The following is a 22371-nucleotide window of genomic DNA, read 5'->3' as shown; positions in this document are numbered from 1 at the left end:
GAGAAACTCAGATAGTGTCGAGCCCAAGTATCTGGGCTCAAAGAAACCCTAGCAACAGGAGGAGGAGACATCCACAGTATGGATATCTTAGAGAAGGACAAGAATCTCCTCCTCCCAACAGGATGATGTGCTCACCATACGGTCCAGAAGCCAAACTATCACTGTCACAATTCATGCAGCTAAGGAAAATATAGAAGAAACAACCAGGAATTCCCCAACCATGCTCAGGTATGCACCAGTAAATATTTCCTCCAACTCCAGCTATGCCGGAGGTGTCAACAACAAGAAAATTGAATCTTTCCCAGGATACTAGGCGATTTTCACAGTAACTTCACTGTAGTGTTAATGTAAGCCTATTGTGATACTAATAAATAAACATAAAAACATGATCTGCCTGTACCTTCACAGGGACCAACAAGGATTCTTTAACCCCAAAATAATAAAAATACAAGGGGCGTTTACCTCGCCCACTATGAGGACTCATAAGACTATACCCACCACCTCTATACTAAATCGCTTGCCCACCACCCTGCTGTGGCACTACTCAACTTATCCATAATTAAATAAGGGGTACCATATCATGTAATCCTCCATTATAAATACCAGGATTACAATACCAAAAAAATCGATAAATATTGCACAACCCTGATGATATACAACCATCCCAGCATGCTCCTCAATGGAATGATAGACACCCATTATCAGGAAATATATATTACAAACTCTAGACCCTAGGATTTGGATTGACACCGGGCCAGGAACAGGGTGGGCAGACCCCTTACCCATCCTGCTCGCCTGATGCCACATGGAAAGATCAAGATTGACTGTAAACTGTAACAGACTTTAAACTAAGGTGTCCCCCATTCCGTCATCAAAACATACTGGTGGATGAATTCCATTATAAATAAATGGATGAAGCAGAGGAAAGAATCCTGTCTGTCAGGAGGGCAGTTTCCTTGGTGGAGGCTTACCTTCCATCTTTGGAAATCCTGCTGCCTGGTTGGACATTCTGGTTAATTCAAGGAAATGGGGTTGGAGAAGGAGTGTCCGTGCACCTGATCACCCGAGGGGAGCTGAGGTTAAATTCCAGCCAAATTTGAAAAATGGCTGCCATGCTTTCGTAATCTCGATTTGAAGGCTGGATGTTTCAAGTTCAAAGAGGCATAACTGGAGATAAATGCCTCAGTGCTCATATATCAAACACCTTTGTCAGGATAAAAGACAACGTCCAAAAGTAAGGATTATAATCACAAGGGGAATGGTTCAGGATTAATGATGAACTGCAGGCTAATATAGCTAAGGAGCTTGAAAAGCCAAAACCCTTGACAGGATTGTTGAACGACACCAGCGATCCAACCATGGTTCCACTGAGGTCTCTGCTCCTCCATTGTGTTGTTGCTCAGAAGCCCTGGCAGAGCGTGACCTCGGCCGCAGTAAATGGCAAAATCCCATTGCATCCGGCCGTCTCCAACCCTTCTTGACGAACACGGAGGTCAAGACAATGTAAGACCAGTGATCGGGATATACAACCGACCACAGATCTCGCAGACTGGATACAGTCTGCCTCTTTGAACTTGAAACGTCCAGCCTTCAAATTGAGATTACAAAAAGCATGGCAGCCAGTTCTCAAATTTGGCTGGGATTTATCCTCAACTCCCCTTGAGAGATCAGGTGCACAGACACGCCTTCTCTGGCCCCATCTCCCCGAATTAACCAAAATGTCCAACCAGGCAGCAGGATTTCCAAGGATGGAAGGTGAGCCTCCACCAAGGAAACTGCCCTCTCAACTGACAGGATTCTTTCCTCTGCTTCATCCATTTTCTTTTGGATATCTTGCAGTTCATCAGTGTGAGCACCAATGATTTGTGCCAGGGAGCCAAGACCATCATGCACAACTTTACTGAATGGCAGCCATCATCTTGATGCCCATAACGTCGCCAGAGCGTGAGCCCGCTCACCAGCTAAATCACTACTGCGAACCCCGCTGCTTATGACCGCCTTGATCAAACAAGGATTCTCTTCACTTTGCTTGGCTCTCTGTCACCCAAACTTAACCAGGATCTTCCAGGAACATAACACCAAGGATATACTCCAGGATTAAATAACTTTGGGTTGTGTTTCAGGACAAATGAAAGGATTGAAAGATGAGTCGAGTCAGAGCTCGCGAAAATGCAGCCCTTCCTGCACTTACATCACGTGACTTGCTAAATGCCTTATTAATATCCTTAATCCTCCTTTGAATCCAGTACAGAAGCTTGCATCATGCGAGATTAATTAAATTGTTTATTTATTTAATTAGTCAGCTAGTGTTTTTTTTTGGCCTTTACTTTTGCAGTAGTATTTTAAGTTTAAAGTGAAAACTGGAAGTGGGCTGCTAAGGAGTCTGGGAAGGGTTTTTTAAGCGCGCGAAGTATAAAAGGTTGTGGTGAACCATCGTTGGTTCCCACTAGATAGTACTGAGCCAGGGTCTGGCCAGTACTACAAGTATGTATATATGTTGCTGTTGGGGTTAGGGATGGGTTGTTCTACTTGTTGCTGTTGGGGTTAGGCTTGGGTTGTTACACCTTTGTATTATAGTATTGTGGTACATCCCAGTCGGGCTCCGCCTCCTGGGAGAGGTATAAAGGTCTCTGCTCTGTCTGGGACCCCTCAGTCTGGGATCGTGTATATAATTAGTAGCTGCCTTGTTACAGCACACAAAAGTCTTTATTTCCTGAGCATCAAGCCTCGTGTGTGATAACGCGCATCAATTTTATTTGCTGTAAATAAACTCTCGTCGAAGAAAAAAAAAGAGTATGGGGCAGATACTGAAGCCTGAACGCCTTACACTAGATCCACGTGCGGTGGGCGCCTCTAACACCTTCGACCACTGGTTGAAATGTTTTGAGGACTACCTGGCAGCCTCCGCAGCGGTCACCACAGATGATGACAGACTCTGGGTCCTCCATGCGAGGGTAAGCGACACCGTCTACCTCGCGATCCGTGCGGCCACCGATTACACAAAGGCCCTCGAGCTTCTGAAGAAGCGTTATATTAAACCGCCCAACGAAATACACGCTCGTTACCTCTTAGCCACTCGATGACGGCAGTCCGGCGAAACGATGGAGGAATACGCGAACGAGCTCCTACAGCTAGCCAGGGGCTGTAACTGCAAAGCAGTGTCGGCAGAGCAGAATATGAACGACCTCGCTCGAGATGCGTTTGTGGCGGGAGTCGGATCGTCGTACATCCGACTCAAACTACTGGAGAAAGGTAACCTTGACCTCACCCAGGCAATAGAACGAGCGGAGATGCTGGAGACGGCCTCCAAAAGCCTAGAATTGTAACCTGAAGACCACGTAGAGACAACGTGGCAGGAGCGGTCGCCAATCCCTCCTCGTCCCTCGGGTTCGAAATGCTGCGTAATGGCGTGCTCACACTCGGGCCAGACGACGGCAGCAGCTCCGGGCGGACCGCGATGTTACTTCTGTGGGGGAGCGAAGCATACTCGGCAACGGTGTCCCACTAAAGCTGTGTTGTGCTCCGCCTGTGGTAAGAAGGGGCACTATTCGAAAGTGTGCCGATCTAAATCTGCTTCTCGGAACAGCAGTGCGGCCTGCGATTCCTCAGATCCCGGTTCTTCGTCATCGAAATCGTCGAGGGTTTCGTCCACGTGCGAGGCCAGGACGACGCCATTATGGTCGACGGAGTCGGAGATGTGTGACCACCAGGGGTCGCTGAGTTTGGCGCCATCACCCACGTGCGACCTATGGGAGCAGCCATGTTGGTCGGCACCGACCGCGAACGACCAGCAGGGGTCATCCTCGTCAATTTCAGCTGCCTGCAGTGGCGCTCATGAACCAACGGTGGCGTCGATCATCCTGGACCAGGCCATGCCTCATAGACTTGACAAGTCTATGATGGACATTCAGGTAAACGACCACTTGATTTATTGTCTGTTTGACAGCGGGAGGACTGAGAGCTTTATCCACCCAGACGCTGTGAAGCGGTGTGGACTCCGGATTCAACCTGTCAAACAGACAATTTCTATGGCATCAAGGTCCCGGTCTGTCACCGTGCTAGGGAGTTGCGTGGTAACTTTAACGGTGCAAGGCACAGTTTACGAGCGTTTCAAGCTCCTAGTCTTGCCGCACCTTTGCACGCCAATACTTCTCGGACTAAACTTCATGGTCCACTTGAAGTGTGTAACCCTACAGTACGGTGGGCCACTCCCTTCGCTTTCAGTGGGAGAACAGCAGCCTCCAAATTGCCCAACGCCTGTAGCCTCTCGACGCTGAAGATCACCACACCCTCCCTGTTCCAGAATCTTGTGCCAGGCTGCAAGCCCATTGCGACTAAGAGTAGGCGTTACAGCGCTGAGGATTGGATCTTCATTCGATCTGAAGTTCAGCGGCTCCTCAAGGAAAGGATCATACAACCCAGCACGAGTCCGTGGAGAGCGCAGGTCGTGGTGGTCAAGAGTGGGAACAAACCCCGGATGGTCATTGACTATAGTCAGACCATTAATAGATACATGCAGCTGGATGCGTATCCCCTCCCGCGCATATCTGACATGGTCAATCAGATTGCGCAGTACCGGGTGTTCTCCACCATAGACCTCAAGTCTGCCTGCCACCAACTCCCCATTCGCCCAGAGGACCGACAATACACGGCTTTTGAGGCGGATGGTCGCTTGTATCACTTTCTCAGGGTTCCCTTTGGTGTCACCAATGGGGTCTCGGTCTTCCAGCGTGCTATGGACCGAATGGTGGACCAGAACGGGCTGCGGGCTACCTTCCCGTACCTGGATAACGTCACCATCTGTGGCCATGACCAGCAGGACCACGACACAAATCTCCTGAATTTCCTACGCACTGCATCTCGCCTGAACCTGACCTACAACAGGGAGAAGTGTGTGTTTCGTACGTGCCGTTTAGCCATCCTAGGATACGTGGTGGAAAACGGGTTCATCGGTCCTGATCCAGACCGTATGCGCCCCCTCTCTGAACTTCCCCTGCCCACTAATGCAAAAGCACTGAGAAGATGCTTAGGCTTCTTCTCTTATTATGCACAGTGGGTTCCCAATTACGCGGACAAAGCCCGTCTGCTCATTAAGTCCACTTCTTTTCCCCTAACACCAGAGGCCCGATTGGCCTTCGATAAATTAAAAGCCGACATCGCGAAAGCTACGATGCACGCTGTTGATGAGTCCATCCCCTTTCAGGTGGAGAGCGATGCATCTGATTTCGCCCTGGCCGCCACACTTAACTAGGCGGGCAGGCCCGTCGCCTTTTTTTCCCGCACCCTCCAAGGCCCCGAAATTCGGCATTCAGCGGTGGAAAAGGAGGCCCAGGCCATTGTGGAGGCCGTCAGGCACTGGCGCCATTACTTGGCGGGTAAACGGTTCACCCTGATCACGGACCAGCGGTCCGTGGCGTTCATGTTTAATAACACGCTGAGGGGCAAGATCAAGAACGACAAGATCTTGCGGTGGAGAATTGAACTCTCCACCTATAACTATGACATCATGTATCGTCCAGGGAAACTCAATGAGCCCTCGGATGCTCTCTCGCGTGGAACATGCGCCAGTATGCAGGAGGACCGTTTGCAGGCTCTCCATAATGACCTATGCCATCCTGGGGTCACTCGGCTCTACCACTTTATAAAAGCCCGCAATCTGCCCTACTCGGTGGAGGACGTCGGGTCCATAACAAGAAGCTATCGGGTATGCGCGGAATGCAAACCGCACTTTTACCGACCTGACCGGGCACAATTAGTCAAGGCCACTCGTCCCTTCGAGAGACTGAGTGTCGATTTTAAGGGCCCCCTTCCCTCAACAGATCGGAATGTGTACTTCCTCAACGTCATTGACGAGTACTCTAGATTCCCTTTTGTTATTCCCTGCTCTGATACATCCGCTGCCACAGTTATCAAGGCATTCCGTGATCTTTTTACCCTGTTCGGGTACCCCAGCTACATTCACAGCGACAGGGGCTCGTCGTTCATGAGCAATGACTTGAGGCAATACCTGCTCTCATACGGGATTGCCTCTAGTAGAACCACGAGCTACAATCCTAGGGGTAACGGACAGGTGGAACGTGAGAATGCTACAGTCTGGAAGGCTGTCTTACTGGCGTTGAAGTCAAAAAGCCTTCCAGTCTCCCGTTGGCAAGAGGTGCTCCCTGATGCGCTCCATTCATACGCTCACTCCTGTGTACGGCAACCAACGCTACTCTCCATGAGAGGATGTTTTCATTCCCTCAGAAGTCTTCCTCGGGGACCTCATTACCGTCTTGGTTGACGTACTCAGGACCCGTCCTCCTGCGGCGACATGTAAGGGCCCGCAAGTCCGACCCGCTGGTCGAACAGGTCCATCTCCTCCACGCCAACCCTCAGTATGCCTATGTGGCATACCCTGACGAGCGAGAGGACACGGTCTCGAACCGAGACCTGGCGCCAGCAGGGGGCGTAGCAACCCCTGTCGCTCCCATACCCCCTGTTACAAACCCCATAACTCTTGTTTCCCCTCCGGACACGGCGCGGGCAGCATCGGGACCATTACTTAACACTTTTACTCCCGTGTACAGCTTGCCTGAGTCCAGAGGATGGTCGCCACTTCAGGGTGTGTCGGAACTCCATGGATTACCGTCACCTCAGGGTCACCCGGCCCGTGAGTCTGTGGAGGAACAGTTGGACATCGCCTTGGGGAGAACGCCACCGCAAGTGCCTACTCCGGTGTCATCGACGGTATTGAGGAGGCCACAACGACGGTGCGGTCCCCCTGACCGTCTGAACTTATAGACTGATGACAAATTATTCTGTTTTTGTACCCCGCCGGCCTTTGTCTTCAAAGGAGGGGTGAATGTGGTGAACCATCGTTGGTTCCCACTAGATAGTACTGAGCCAGGGTCTGGCCAGTACTACAAGTATGTATATATGTTGCTGTTGGGGTTAGGGATGGGTTGTTCTACTTGTTGCTGTTGGGGTTAGGGTTGGGTTGTTACACCTTTGTATTATAGTATTGTGGTACATCCCAGTCGGGCTCCGCCTCCTGGGAGAGGTTTAAAGGTCTCTGCTCTGTCTGGGACCCCTCAGTCTGGGATCGTGTATATAATTAGTAGCTGCCTTGTTACAGCAAATAAAAGCCTTTATTTCCTGAGCATCAAGCCTCGTGTGTGATAACGCGCATCAAAGGTAGGCTGCAGTATACAGTGGGCAAAAAGTGGAACTTTTTCAAGGAACAAATACTGGATGTCCTTGATAGGTATGTCCCTGTCAGGCAGGGAGGAAAAGGCCAAGTGAGGGAACCATGGTTCACGAAAGAGGTGGAATGTCTTGTGAAAAGGAAGAGGGAAGCTTATGTAGGGATGAGGAAACAAGGTTCAGATGGCTCGATTGAGGGTTACAAGTTAGCAAGGAATGAGCTGAAAAAGGGGCTTAGGAGAGCTAGGAGGGGACACGAGAAGTCCTTGGCGGGTCGGATCAAGGAAAACCCCAAGGCTTTTTACTCTTATGTGAGGAATAAAAGAATGACCAGGGTGAGGTTAGGGCCGGTCAAGGACAGTAGTGGGAACTTGTGTATGGAGTCAGTAGAGATAGGCGAGGTGATGAATGAATACTTCAGTGTTCACCAAGGAGAGGGGCCATGTTTTTGAGGAAGAGAAGGTGTTACAGGCTAATAGGCTGGAGGAAATAGATGTTCGGAGGGAGGATGTCCTGGCAGTTTTGAATAAACTGAAGGTCAATAAGTCCCCTGGGCCTGATGAAATGTATCCTAGGATTCTTTGGGAGGCAAGGGATGAGATTGCAGAGTCTTTGGGTCCTCGCTGTCCACGGGGATGGTGCCAGAGGACTGGAGAATGGCGAATGTTGTTCCTCTGTTTAAGAAAGGGAATAGAAATGACCCTGGTAGTTATAGAGCGGTTAGTCTTACTTCGGTGGTTGGTAAATTGATGGAAAAGGTCCTTAGAGATGGGATTTACGACCATTTAGAAAGATGCGGATTAATCCGGGATAGTCAGCACGGATTCATGAAGGGCAAGTCGTGCCTCACAAATTTGATAGAATTTTTTGAGGAGGTAACTAAGTGTGTTGATGAAGGTAGGGCAGTTGATGTCATATACATGGATTTTAGTAAGGCGTTTGATAAGGTCCCCCATGGTCGGCTTATGATGAAAGTGAGGAGGTGTGGGATAGAGGGAAAGTTGGCCGATTGGATAGGTAACTGGCTGTCTGATCGAAGACAGAGGGTGGTGGTGGATGGAAAATTTTCGGACTGGAGGCAGGTTGCTAGCGGAGTGCCGAAGGGATCAGTGCTTGGTCTCTGCTCTTTGTGATTTTTATTAATGACTTAGAGGAGGGGGCTGAAGGGTGGATCAGTAAATTTGCTGATGACACCAAGATTGGTGGAGTAGTGGATGAGGTGGAGGGCTGTTGTAGTCTGCAAAGAGACATAGATAGGATGCAAAGCTGGGCTGAAAAATGGCAAATGGAGTTTAACCCTGATAAATGTGAGGTGATTCATTTTGGTAGGACTAATTTAAATGTGGATTACAGGGTCAAAGGTCGGGTTCTGAAGACTGTGGAGGAACAGAGAGATCTTGGGGTTCATATCCACAGATCTCTAAAGGTTGCCACTCAAGTGGATAGAGCTGTGAAGAAGGCCTATAGTATGTTAGCTTTTATTAACAGCGGGTTGGAGTTTAAGAGCCGTGGGGTTTGCTGCAACTGTACAGGACCTTGGTGAGACCACATTTGGAATATTGTGTGCAGTTCTGGTCACCTCACTATAAGAAGGATGTGGAAGCGCTGGAAAGAGTGCAGAGGAGATTTACCAGGATGCTGTCTGGTTTGGAGGGTAGGTCTTATGAGGAAAGGTTGAGGGAGCTAGGGCTGTTCTCTCTGGAGCGGAGGAGGCTGAGGGGAGACTTAATAGAGGTTTATAAAATGATGAAGGGGATAGATAGAGTGAACGTTCAAAGACTATTTCCTCGGGTGTATGGAGCTATTACAAGGGGGCATAACTATAGGGTTCGTGGTGGGAGATACAGGAAGGATATCAGAGGTAGGTTCTTTACGCAGAGAGTGGTTGGGGTGTGGAATGGACTGCCTGCAGTGATAGTGGAGTCAGACACTTTAGGAACATTTAAGCGGTTATTGGATAGGCACATGGAGCACACCAGGATGATAGGGAGTGGGATAGCTTGATCTTGGTTTCAGATAAAGCTCGGCACAACATCGTGGGCCGAAGGGCCTGTTCTGTGCTGTACTGTTCTATGTTCTATGTTCTATCCCTTAAACAGATGTTTGATCGTCCAGGGAGTCGAGGGTGAAAGGGGGACAGACGACAAAGTAGAGTAGAGACTAAAACTGGATCAACCATGATCTTTTTGAATGGAAGAGCAGGCTCAAAGGGCTGAATGGCCTAGTCCTACTCCTATTCCATCATGTGGGCAATCAGACTTGGCACCGTACTCTAGAGCAGTCTGACCAGTGGCTTGTGTGAAAATGGTGTACTTTGTTTTACACTAAATAGTTGTGTTAATACAAACCAATGCCATGTTAACTTTGGCTGTTGGTTCTCTACATTAACAATGAACTGTTCATAATAACACCAAGATTCGTTCCTCACTCAACCTTTTTCACTTTAATCCTTTTTCACTATCATAGAAATCATAGAAACCCTACAGTACAGAAAGAGGCCATTCGGCCCATCGAGTCTGCACCGACCACAATCCCACCCAGGCCCTACCCCATATCCCTTCATATTTTACCCGCTAATCCCTCTAATCTACGCATCTCAGGACTCTAAGGGGCAATTTAAGCATGGCCAATCAACCTAACCCGCACATCTTTGGACTGTGGGAGGAAACCGGAGCACCCGGAGGAAACCCACGCAGACACGAGGAGAATGTGCAAACTCCACACAGACAGTGACCCAAGCCGGAATCGAACCCGGGACCCTGGAGCTGTGAAGCAGCAGTGCTAACCACTGTGCTACCGTGCCGCCCTATTATTCCCTGCAACTGATATCTGATTTTTGTGTTGGCCTGACCAACATACATTTATCAAATGAAATTCCATTTGCACATTTAACTCATTTTAGATTGGTTTCGGCTCCTCTGCCATCTCAACCCTTGCACGCATTGCGAGTTCATCTGCAAACTAACTGGCCATACTCACAATACTAGGAAACCACTAATCACCTCCAGGCAAAACCAATTCTGTTAACTGCAACTTTTAAGCTGCAACATTGAAGCTAATTTCTAGTTCAGCATTGACGATTCATATTGATACCACAAGATTATACCTTGTGGAGTTACCTGGTGTGAGGAACCTTATCAAAGGCTTTCTGAAAATCCCAATCAATTGTATTATCGGACCTCCCAGATCTTCTACCCTAGTGACTGCCTCAAAACTCTCAAAACTTTATGGTATGACCTATTTTTTTCAGAAAATGTGATGTGCATTTCTAATAGCCTTTTTCCCGGTGGTTGGAGAATATTTTATTTGATCTCTTTTGGCATTTTTCTCAAAATAAGTGTCTGGCTGATGGGTGTATCGTTCCCTGGGTCTGATATGCCCCATTTTATTAGCTAGCTTGCAGTTTATGTTAACTATCTCTGACTGTATTGATACCAGAAAAGAGGCTCACTGAGCACTTGTCCCATTTCTTTAAATCACTTTTGAATGATTACTATCCAGAACTGAAATCCTATAAATTCTGAGTTATTCTTGATGAATTCTTGAGTCCTAACCCAAGATCACACAACTATCTAGTTTAATATGAATAACACTCTTCAATGCAAAGTACTCTTCATCTGGAATATAAGCATCATCTACATGATGAGTATAGACTTGATGCACAATAGTCATTTAGCAGCTCTGCCACAACCTGAGAATCAGTTTGAATCTGCCCGACAGTATCTTTCAACAACCATGTACGATCATTGACTTCTGACAATAGCTATTAAAAAACTTTTGCTATTATTGCCACAATTGCACACCATATTCCTTTCTAAGAATCTCCTGGCCACCCTTATGGCTGTTTTTGTCTTTGACAATTATGCCTGCTCTCCAAGTTAAATTCCTTTCATGTGTCTTCTATTTCAGTCTCATTTCTGGGAGAACTCCCTGCTCTTGAGCAAGTGCTGTAGATTAAAATACGAATATATTTGTGAGTTTGGTATCTTCCAGTATGAGAAAGATTGATATCTGAGATTTCTGTCAGCAATGTGATGCTTTAGTCCATTTGCTGTAGTTATAGTCTGCAGTAAGACTGCACGTCAGGTCCCAAGCTGCCTGTGAGTATTACATGAGAGATTTACGAGGAGAATTTAAATAGCTTTGTTGCAGTGAAGAAATGACCTAGATTCCTGGCCTGAACATCAGCCTTACAAAACAGACAAATTTGCCTTAAACAGGAAATCTCTTGTTTAGATTTCACAGAATTTGTTGTGTAAATTTCAGGACCCAGTACAATACTGCTTTAGCATTTGCATTTGTTTCTAGAAGCTTAAGGAGATAAGCTTAACAATGAAAGTTAAATCATTCAATTTGCCACTTCATCAGTACAAAGGTAGGGTTCTGAAGACTGTGGAGGAACAGAGAGATCTTGGGGTCCATATCCACAGATCTCTAAAGGTTGCCACTCAAGTGGATAGAGGTGTGAAGAAGGCCAAGAGTGTGTTAGCTTTTATTAACAGCGGGTTGGAGTTTAAGAGCCGTGGGGTTATGCTGCAACTGTACAGGACCTTGGTGAGACCACACTTGGAATATTGTGTGCAGTTCTGGTCACCTCACTATAAGAAGGATGTGGAAGCGCTGGAAAGAGTGCAGAGGAGATTTACCAGGATGCTGTCTGGTTTGGAGGGTAGGTCTTATGAGGAAGGGTTGAGGGAGGTAGGGCTGTTCTCTCTGGAGCGGAGGAGGCTGAGGGGAGACTTAATAGAGGTTTATAAAATGATGAAGGGGATAGATAGAGTGAACGTTCAAAGACTATTTCCTCGGGTGGATGGAGCTATTACAAGGGGGCATAACTATAGGTTTCGTGATGGGAGATATAGGAAGGATATCAGAGGTAGGTTCTTTACGCAGAGAGTGGTTGGGGTGTGGAATGGACTGCCTGCAGTGATAGTGGAGTCAGACACTTTAGGAACATTTAAGCGGTTATTGGATAGGCACATGGAGCACACCAGGACGATAGGGAGTGGGATAGCTTGATCTTGGTTTCAGATAAAGCTCGGCACAACATCGTGGGCCGAAGGGCCTGTTCTGTGCTGTACTTAGGTTGATTGGCCAGGTTAAAAATTGCCCCTTAGAGTCCTGGGATGCATAGGTTAGAGGGATTAGCGGGTAAATATGTGGGGGTAGGGTCTGGGTGGGATTGTGGTCGGTGTAGACTCGATGGGCCGAATGGCCTCCTTCTGCACTGTAGGGTTTCTATGATTTCTATGATTCTATGTTCTATGTTCTAAATTAGCTAACTATTCTAATGACTATTTCTGCAGCCCAATTTGTATTTAATTCTAATCCTTTCCTTAATCCCGTTGCGCAGGAATCTTGAACATTGTGGGATGGCACATTTGTCAGAGAGAGAAGGCAGTGGCGTTAAACCAAGCCATGTTGCTTTTATTTGTAATTTTTTGCTTCACCATTGCTTTCAGCTCTAAGTCCCCCATAAATCTCCGACCTCTCTACTTCTCTCTCTGTTCCTTTAAGATGCTCTTAAAGCCCTTTGACCAAGCTTTAGGTCACCTGGTCCAATATCTCCTTATATGGCTTGATGTCAAGCTTTTGTCTAATAACGCTTCTGTGAAATAGAAATCATAGAAATCATAGAAACCCTACAGTACAGAAAGAGGCCATTCAGCCCATTGAGTCTGCACCGACCACAATCCCACCCAGGCCCTACCTCCATATCCCTACATATTTTACCCACTAATCCCTCTAACCTATGCATCTCAGGACACTAAGGGGCAATTTTAGCATGGCCAATCAACCTAACCCGCACATCTTTGGACTGTGGGAGAAAACCAGAGCACCCGGAGGAAACCCACGCAGACACGAGGAGAATGTGCAAACTCCACACAGACAGTGACCCAAGCCGGGAATCGAACCCATGTCCCTGGAGCTGTGAAGCAGCAGTGCTAACCACTGTGCTACCGTGCCGCCCTAAATGCCTTAGGAGGTTTTTGTACATTAAAAGTCTCTACAAATGCAAGTTGCTGTCGTGAGGATAGTATCCTTAAGATTTGTCTTTGGATTGAACATTATAAGGTAATATGAGGTAATATGGGCTGAAGTTCTGTACCTGTATTCCCAGATCCCTCTGTTCAACTGCACTCTTCAGAGTCCTACCATTTACCCTGTACGTTCTACTTTGGTTTGTCCTTCCAATGTGCAATATCTCACACTTGTCTGCGTTAAATTCCATTTGCCATTTTTCAGCCCATTCATTCTATGAATTCTATGAATTCTATGAATTCTATGAAGTTAGAAATAGGAAAGGAGCGGTCACGCTGTTAGGAGTTTTCTATAGGCCCCCAAATAGTAATAGAGATGTGGAGGAAGAAATTGCAAAGCAGATTATGGATAGGTGTGGAGGTCACAGGGTAGTTGTCATGGGTGACTTTAACTTTCCAAATATTGATTGGAACCTTTATAGGTCGAATAGTTCGGATGGGGCAGTTTTTGTACAGTGTGTGCAGGAGGCTTTGCTGACACACTATGTGGATAGGCTGACAAGAGGTGGGGCCACATTGGACTTGGTACTGGGTAATGAACCGGGCCAAGTGTTAGATTTGTTTGTGGGAGAGCACTTTGGAGATAGCGACCACAATTCGGTGTCTTTCATTGTTGCAATGGAGAGGGATAGGGCCATATGGCAGGGCAAGGTTTATAATTGGGGGAGGGGTAATTATGATGCGATTAGGGAGCATAAGATGGGAACAGAAACTGTCAGGGAAAGGCACAAATGAAAAGTGAAGCTTGTTCAAGGAACAAATACTGCGTGTCCTTGATAGGTATGTCCCTGTCAGGCAGGGCGGAAATGGCCGAGTGAGGGAACCATGGTTCACAAAAGAGGTTGAATGTCTTGTCAAGAGGAAAAAGGAAGCGTATGTAAGGATGAGAAAACAAGGTTCAGTTGGCTCGCTTGAGGGGTACAAGGTAGCAAGGAATGAGCTGAAAAAAAGGGCTTAAGAGGGTGCATGAGAAGTTCTTGGAGGGTCGGATCAAGGAAAACCCCAAGGCTTTTTACTCTTATGTGAGAAATAAAAGAATGAGGGTGAGGTTAGGGCTGGTCAAGGACAGTAGTGGGACCTTGTGCATGGAGTCAGAAGAGATGGGAGAGGCGATGAACGAATACTTTTCTTCAGTGTTCACCAAGGAGAGGGGCCATGTTTTTGAGGATGAGTGTGAGATACAGGCTGATAGGCTGGAGGAGGTAGATATTCTGAGGGAAGATGTATCAGCAATTTTGAAAAACCTGAGGGTCGCTAAGTCCCCGGGGCCAGATGGGATATATCCTAGGATTCTTTGGGAGGCAAGGGATGAGATTGCAGTGCCTTTGGCTTTGATCTTTGGGTCTTCACTGTCCACAGGGATAGAACAGAGAACAGTACAGCACAGAACAGGCCCTTCGGCCCACGATGTTGTGCCGAGCTTTGTCCAAAACCCAGATCAAGCTATTTCCTCCCTATCATCCCGAAGTACTCCATGTGCCTATCCAATAGCTTCTTAAATGTTCCTAAAGTTTCTGACTCCACTATCCCTGCAGGCAGTCCATTCCACACCCCAACCACTCTCTGAGTAAAAAACCTACCTTGGACATCCTTCCTATATCTCCCACCATGAACCCTATAGTTATGCCCCCTAGTTACCACTCCATTCACCCGAGGAAATAGTCTTTGAACGTTCACTCTATCTATCCCCCTCATCATCTTATAAACCTCTATCAAGTCTCCTCTCAACCTCCTCCGCTCCAAAGAGAAAAGCCCATGTTCCCTCAACCTTTCCTCATAAGACCTACCCTCCAAACCAGGCAGCATCCTGGTAAATCTCCTTTGCACTCTTTCCAGTGTCTCCACATCCTTCTTATAGTGAGGTGACCAGAACTGCACACAATATTCCAAATGTGGTCTCACCAAGGTCCTGTACAGTTGCAGCATAACCCCACGGCTCTTAAACTCAAACCCCCTGTTAATGAACGCCAACACACTATCGGCCTTCTTCACGGCTCTATTCACTTGAGTGGCAACCTTCAGAGATCTATGGATATGAACCCCAAGATCTCTCTGTTCCTCCACATTCTTCAGAACCCTACCTTTGACCCTGTAATCCACATTTAAATTTGTCCTACCAAAATGAATCACCTCGTATTTGTCAGGGTTAAACTCCATTTGCCATTTTTCAGCCCAGCTCTGCATCCTATCTATATCTCTTTGCAGCCTACTGCAGCCCTCCACCTCATCCACTACTCCACCAATCTTGGGATAGTACAGTAAGAGTTTTAACAACACCAGGTTAAAGTCCAACAGGTTTATTTGGTCGCAAATGCCATTAGCTTTCGGAGCGCTGCTCCTTCATCAGATGGAGTAGATATCTGCTCTCAAACAGGGCATACAGAGACACAAAATCAAGTTACAGAATACTGATTAGAATGCGAATCTTTACAGCTGATCAGGTCTTAAAGATACAAACAATGTGAGTGGAGGGAGCATTAGGCACAGGTTAAAGAAATGTGTATTGTCTCCAGACAGGGCAGCCAGTGAGATTCTGCAAGTCCAGGAGGCAAGCTGGACTCTGAGCAGAAACGGATAGCCAAGTTCCGCACACATGAGGAGGGTCTAAATCGGGATCTTGGGTTCATGTCACACTATCGGTAGCCCCCACAGCTTGCCTCCTGGACTTGCAGAATCTCACTGGCTGTCCTGTCTGGAGACAATACACATTTCTTTAACCTGTGCCTAATGCTCCCTCCATTCACATTGTCTGTAACTTTAAGCCCTGATCAGCTGTAAAGATTTGCATTCTAATCAGTATTCTGTAACTTGATTTTGGGTCTCTGTATGCCCTGTTTGAGAGCAGATATCCACTCCATCTGACGAAGGAGCAGCGCTCCGAAAGCTAATGGCATTTTTTACCAAATAAACCTGTTGGACTTTAACCTGGTGTTGTTAAAACTCTTACTGTGTTTACCCCAGTCCAACGCCGGCAAATCCACATCACAGGGATAGTGCCAGAGGACTGGAGAGTGGCGAATGTTGTTCCTCTGTTCAAGAAAGGAAATAGGAATGACCCTGGCAATTATAGGCCAGTTAGTCTTACTTCGGTGGTCGGTAAGTTAATGGAAAAGGTCCTGAGGGATAGGATTTATGACCATTTGGAAAGATGCAGCTTAATCCGGGATAGCCAACACGGATTCACGAAGGGTACGTCTTGCCTCACAAATTTGATTGAATTCTTTGAGGAGGCAACTAAGTGTGTAGATGAAGGTAGAGCAGTTGATGTCATATACATGGATTTTAATAAGGCGTTTGATAAGGTTCCCCATGGTAGGCTCATGAAGAAAGTAAGGAGGTGTGGGATAGAGGGAAATTTGGCCGATTGGATAAGTAACTGGCTATCTCATAGAAAGAAGTCTAACAAGACCAGGTTAAAGTCCAACAGGTTTATTTGGTAGCAAAAGCCACTGGCTTTCGGAACAGGTTGTCCCTTTGTCAGGTGGGTGGGAGTTCTGATTACAAACAGGGCACAAAGACACAAACTCAATTTACATGAATAATGATTGGAATGTGAGTCTTTTCAGCTAATCAAGTCTCAAAGGTACAGACAATGTGAGTGGAGGGAGCATTAAGCAGAGGTTAAAGAGATGTGTATTGTTTCTAGACAGGACAGCTAGTGAGATTTTGCACATCCAGGCAAGTTGTGGGGGTTACAGATAGTGTGACATGAACCCAATATCCCGGTTGAGGCCGTTTTCATGTGTGCAGAACCTGGCTATCAGTCTCTGCTCAGCGACTCTGCGCTGTCGTGTGTCGTGAAGGCAGCCTTGGAGAACGCTTACCCGGAGATCAGAGGCTGAATGCCCGTGAGTGCTGAAGTGCTCCCCAACAGGAAGAGAACAGTCTTACCTGATGATTGTCGAGTGATCAGGCAAGGAGGAATTGGTAGGGCTAGGGAACCGTGGTGCACCAAAAAAGTTTCTTTGTTGGTTAAAAAGAAAAAGGAGGCTTATGTTCGGATGAGACGTGAGCACTCGGGTAGTGCACTAGAAAGCTTTAGATTGGCTAAGAGGGAGTTGAAGAGCGAGCTTAGAAGGGCTAAAAGGGGACATGAGAAGACTTTGGCGGATAGGGTTAAAGAGAATCCTAAGGCGTTCTATAGGTATGTCAAGAACAGAAGGTTGGTTAGGGCAAGTTTAGGGCCAATTATAGATGGCAGAGGGAAGTTATGTGTGGAACCGGAGGAGATTGGTGAAGCATTGAACCAATATTTCTCTTCGGTGTTCACGCAAGGGGACATGAATATAGCTGAGGAGGACACTGGGTTGCAAGGGAGTAGAATAGACAGTATTACAGTTGATAAGGAGGATGTGCAGGATATTCTGGAGGGTCTGAAAATAGATAAATCCCCTGGTCCGGATGGGATTTATCCAAGGATTCTCTGGGAGGCAAGAGAAGTGATTGCAGAGCCTCTGGCTCTGATCTTCAGGTCGTCGTTGGCCTCTGGTATAGTACCAGAAGATTGGAGGTTAGCGAATGTTGTCCCATTGTTTAAGAAGGGGAACAGAGACTTCCCCGGGAATTATAGACCGGTGAGTCTCACTTCTGTTGTCGGCAAGATGTTGGAAAAAATTATAAGGGATAGGATTTATAGTTATTTGGAGAGTAATGAATTGATAGGTGATAGTCAGCATGGTTTTGTGGCAGGTAGGTCGTGCCTTACTAACCTTATTGAGTTTTTTGAGAAAGTGACCAAGGAGGTGGATGGGGGCAAGGCAGTGGACGTGGTATATATGGATTTTAGTAAGGCGTTTGATAAGGTTCACCATGGTAGGCTTCTGCAGAAAATGCAGATGTATGGGATTGGGGGTGATCTAGGAAATTGGATCAGGAATTGGCTAGCGGATAGGAAACAGAGGGTGGTGGTTGATAGTAAATATTCATCATGGAGTGCGGTTACAAGTGGTGTACCTCAGGGATCTGTTTTGGGGCCACTGCTGTTTGTAATATTTATTAATGATCTGGATGAGGGTATAGTTGGGTGGATTAGCAAATTTGCTGATGACACCAAAGTCGGTGGTGTGGTAGACAGTGAGGAAGGGTGTCGTAGTTTGCAGGAAGACTTAGACAGGTTGCAAAGTTGGGCCGAGAGGTGGCGGATGGAGTTTAATGCGGAGAAGTGTGAGGTAATTCACTTTGGTAGGAATAACAGATGTGTTGAGTATAGGGCTAACGGGAGGACTTTGAATAGTGTGGAGGAGCAGAGGGATCTAGGTGTATGTGTGCATAGATCCCTGAAAGTTGGGAATCAAGTAGATAAGGTTGTTAAGAAGGCATATGGTGTCTTGGCGTTTATTGGTAGGGGGATTGAATTTAGGAGTCGTAGCGTTATGTTGCAACTGTACACAACTCTGGTGCGGCCGCACTTGGAGTACTGTGTGCAGTTCTGGTCCCCACATTACAGGAAGGATGTGGAGGCTTTGGAGAGGGTGCAGAGGAGGTTTACCAGGATGTTGCCTGGTATGGAGGGGAGATCCTATGAGGAGAGGCTGAGGGATTTGGGATTGTTTTCGCTGGAAAGGCGGCGGCTAAGAGGGGATCTTATTGAAACATATAAGATGATTAGAGGTTTAGATAGGGTGGATAGTGATAGCCTTTTTCCTCTGATGGAGAAATCCAGCACGAGGGGGCATGGCTTTAAATTGAGGGGGGGCAGTTATAGAACCGATGTCAGGGGTAGGTTCTTTACCCAGAGGGTGGTGAGGGATTGGAATGCCCTGCCAGCATCAGTAGTAAATGCGCCTAGTTTGGGGGCGTTTAAGAGATCCGTAGATAGGTTCATGGACGAAAAGAAATTGGTTTAGGTTGGAGGGTCACAGTTTTTTTTTTTAACTGGTCGGTGCAACATCGTGGGCCGAAGGGCCTGTTCTGCGCTGTAATGTTCTATGTTCTATGAGTGGTGTTCATTCATCCGTTGTCGTAGCGTCTGCATGGTTTCCCCAATGTACTATGCCTCGGGAGATCCTTTCCTGCAGCGTAACAGGTAGACAATGTTGGCCGAGTTGCAAGAGTCTGAACACCGCTCGACAATACTCTTGCAACTCGGCCAACGTTGTCTACCTGTTACGCTGCAGGAAAGGATGTCCCAAGGCATGGTACATTGGGGAAACCATGCAGACGCTATGACAACGGATGAATGAACACCGCTCGACAATTAGTCAAACATGACCTATCCTCCATGAACCCATGCTGCGTCTTCCCAATGGGATAATTTATATCCAGATGTCTCGCTATTTCTTCCTTGATGATAGAACAAAGTACAGCACAGGAAACAGATGCTTCGGCCCTCCAAGCCTGTGCCGCTCATTGGTCCAACTAGACCATTCGTTTGTATCCCTCCATTCCCAGACTGCTCATGTGACTATCCAGGTAAGTCTTAAACGAAGCCAGCGTGTCTGCCTCCACCACCCTACTTGGCAGCGCATTCCAGGCCCCCACCACTCTCTGTGTAAAAAAATGTCCCGCTGATATCTGAGTTCTACCTCGCCCCTCTCATCTTGAGCCCGTGACCCCTCGTAATCGTCACCTCCGACCTGGGAAAAAGCTTCCCACTGTTCACCCTATCTATGCACCTCATAATTTTGTACATCTCTATTAGGTCTCCCCTCATTCTCCATCTTTCCAGGGAGAACAAGCCCAGTTTACCCAATCTCTCCTCATAGCTAAGACCCTCCATACCAGGCAACATCCTGGTAAACCTTCTCTGCGCTCTCTCTAAAGCGTCCACGTCCTTCTGGTAGTACGGCGACCAGAACTGGACGCAGTACTCCAAATGTGGCCTAACCAGCGTTCTATACAGCTGCAACATCAGTCTCCAGCTTTTATACTCACCAGGCAAGACTGTTCTCTTCCTGTTGGGGAGCACTTCAGCAGTCACGGGCATTCAGCCTCTGATCTCCGGGTAAGCGTTCTCCAAGGCGGCTTTCACGACAGCACAGAGTCGCTGAGCAGAGACTGATAGCCAAGTTCCGCACACATGAGGACGGCCTAAACCGGGATATTGGGTTCATGGCACATTATCTGTAACCCCCACAACTTGCCTGGATGTGCAAAATCTCACCAGCTGTCCTGTCTGGAGACAATACACATCTCTTTAACCTCTGCTTAATGCTCCCTCCACTCACATTGTCTGGACCTTTAAGACTTGATTAGCTGAAAAGACTCACATTCCAATCATTATTCATGTAAATTGAGTTTGTGTCTTTGTGCCCTGTTTGTAATCAGAACTCCCACCCACCTGACGAAGGGACAGCCTGTTCCGAAAGCTAGTGGCTTTTGCTACCAAATAAACCTGTTGGACTTTAACCTGGTGTTGTTAGACTTCTTACAGTGTTTACCCCAGTCCAATGCCGGCATCTCCACATCATATCTCATAGAAGACAGAGGGTGGTGGTGGATGGAAAATTTTCAGACTGGAGACCAGTTACCAGCGGTGTACCACAGGGATCAGTGCTGGGTCCTCTGCTCTTTGTGATTTTTATCAATGACTTGGAGGAGGGGGCTGAAGGGTAGGTCAGTAAATTTGCTGATGACACCAAGATTGGTGGAGTAGTGGATGAGGTGGAGGGCTGTTGTGGGCTGCAAAGAGACATTGATAGGATGCAGAGCTGGGCCGAAAAATGGCAGATGGAGTTTAACGCTGATAAGTGCGAGGTGATTCATTTTGGGAGAACAAATTTGAATGCGGATTACAGGGTCAACGGCAGGGTTCTGAGGAATGTGGAGGAACAGAGAGATCTTGGGGTTCATATCCACAGATCTCTGAAGGTTGCCACTCAAGTGGATAGAGCCATGAAGAAGGCCTATAGTGTGTTAGCGCTTATTAACAGGGGGTTTGAGTTTAAGAGCCGTGGGGTTATGCTGAACTGTACAGGACCTTGGTGAGACCACATTTGGAATATTGTGTGCAGTTCTGGTCACCTCACTATAAGAAGGACGTGGAAGCATTGGAAAGAGTGCAAAGGAGATTTACCAGGATGCTGCCTGGTTTGGAGGGTAGGTCTTATGAGGAAAGGTTGATGGAGCTAGGGCTTTTCTCTTTAGAGCGGAAGAGGATGAGAGGCAACTTAATAGAGGTTTATAAGGTGATGAGGGGGATAGATAGAGTGGACGTTCAGAGAGTTATTTCCTCGGGTGGATGTAGCTGTTACTAGGGGGCACAACTATAAGATTCATGGTGGGAGATATAGGAGGGATGTCCGAGATAGGTTCTTTACGCAGAGTGTGGTTGGGGTGTGGAATGGACTGCCTGCTGTGATAGTGGAGTCGGACACTTTAGGAACTTTCAAGCGGTTATTGGATAGGCACATGGAGCACACCAGAATGATAGGGAGTGGGATAGCTTGACCTTGGCTTCGGACAACGCTCGGCACAACATCGAGGGCCGACGGGCCTGTACTGTTCTATGTTCTATATGTTCTATAACCACTAGGATCAGCATTGGGGTATTCCAGACCTGATATTGCCCTGAATACCCCATGGTGAATTGCTAGTGTGAATATACAAGACATGCCTATCACACATCCAACGTATGCATCACATACTCAACTGCTGTGGATGTAAGACAATCTTTAAAGAACCTCGGGAAGTTACCTAGGAACTACTCGCATGTTTTTATTTCAAGAAAAATAGGGGTCTAATTCCTTAATAACAAGAAGTCTGGGATTTAAAATAAGCTGACAATTCACAAACATATTTTACTCGCTACTGCTAACTTTAGGGTGTGCCTGTCTGAACATAGAATACATAGAATCCCTACAGTGCAGAAGGAGGCCATTTGCCCCATCGAGTCTGCACCGACCACAATCCCACCCACCTATTCTGCAAACCCCACTTATTTACCCTACTAATTCCCCTGAGACTAGGATCAATTTAGCATGGCCAATCAACCTAACCCACACATCTTTGGACTGTGGGAGGAAACCGGAGCACCCGGAGGAAACCCACGCAAACACGGGGAAAATGTGCAAACTCCACACAGACAGTGACCCGAGGCCGGAATTGAACCCGGGTCCCTGGCGCTGTGAGGCAGCAGTGCTAATCACTGTGCCACCGTGCCACCCTGTCTTTCGCAGTTATTTCATATTCTTAACGGAAGAGATCAGCT

General features: G+C 47.2%; 1 protein-coding gene across 9 annotated transcripts in view; it reads left to right on the top strand.

Annotated features, from left to right (window-relative positions):
* LOC144501444 (protein CASP-like) overlaps positions 1-22371 on the top strand; it is a 779365-nt gene that overhangs the window by 584158 nt on the left and 172836 nt on the right. The window lies entirely within an intron of this gene.

This window comes from Mustelus asterias, chromosome 12 (genome assembly GCF_964213995.1).
Source record: "Mustelus asterias chromosome 12, sMusAst1.hap1.1, whole genome shotgun sequence".
Lineage (NCBI taxonomy): Eukaryota > Metazoa > Chordata > Chondrichthyes > Carcharhiniformes > Triakidae > Mustelus > Mustelus asterias.
The sequence above is the reverse complement of the archived record's forward strand: the minus strand, read 5'-3'. Positions and strand labels throughout refer to the sequence as shown.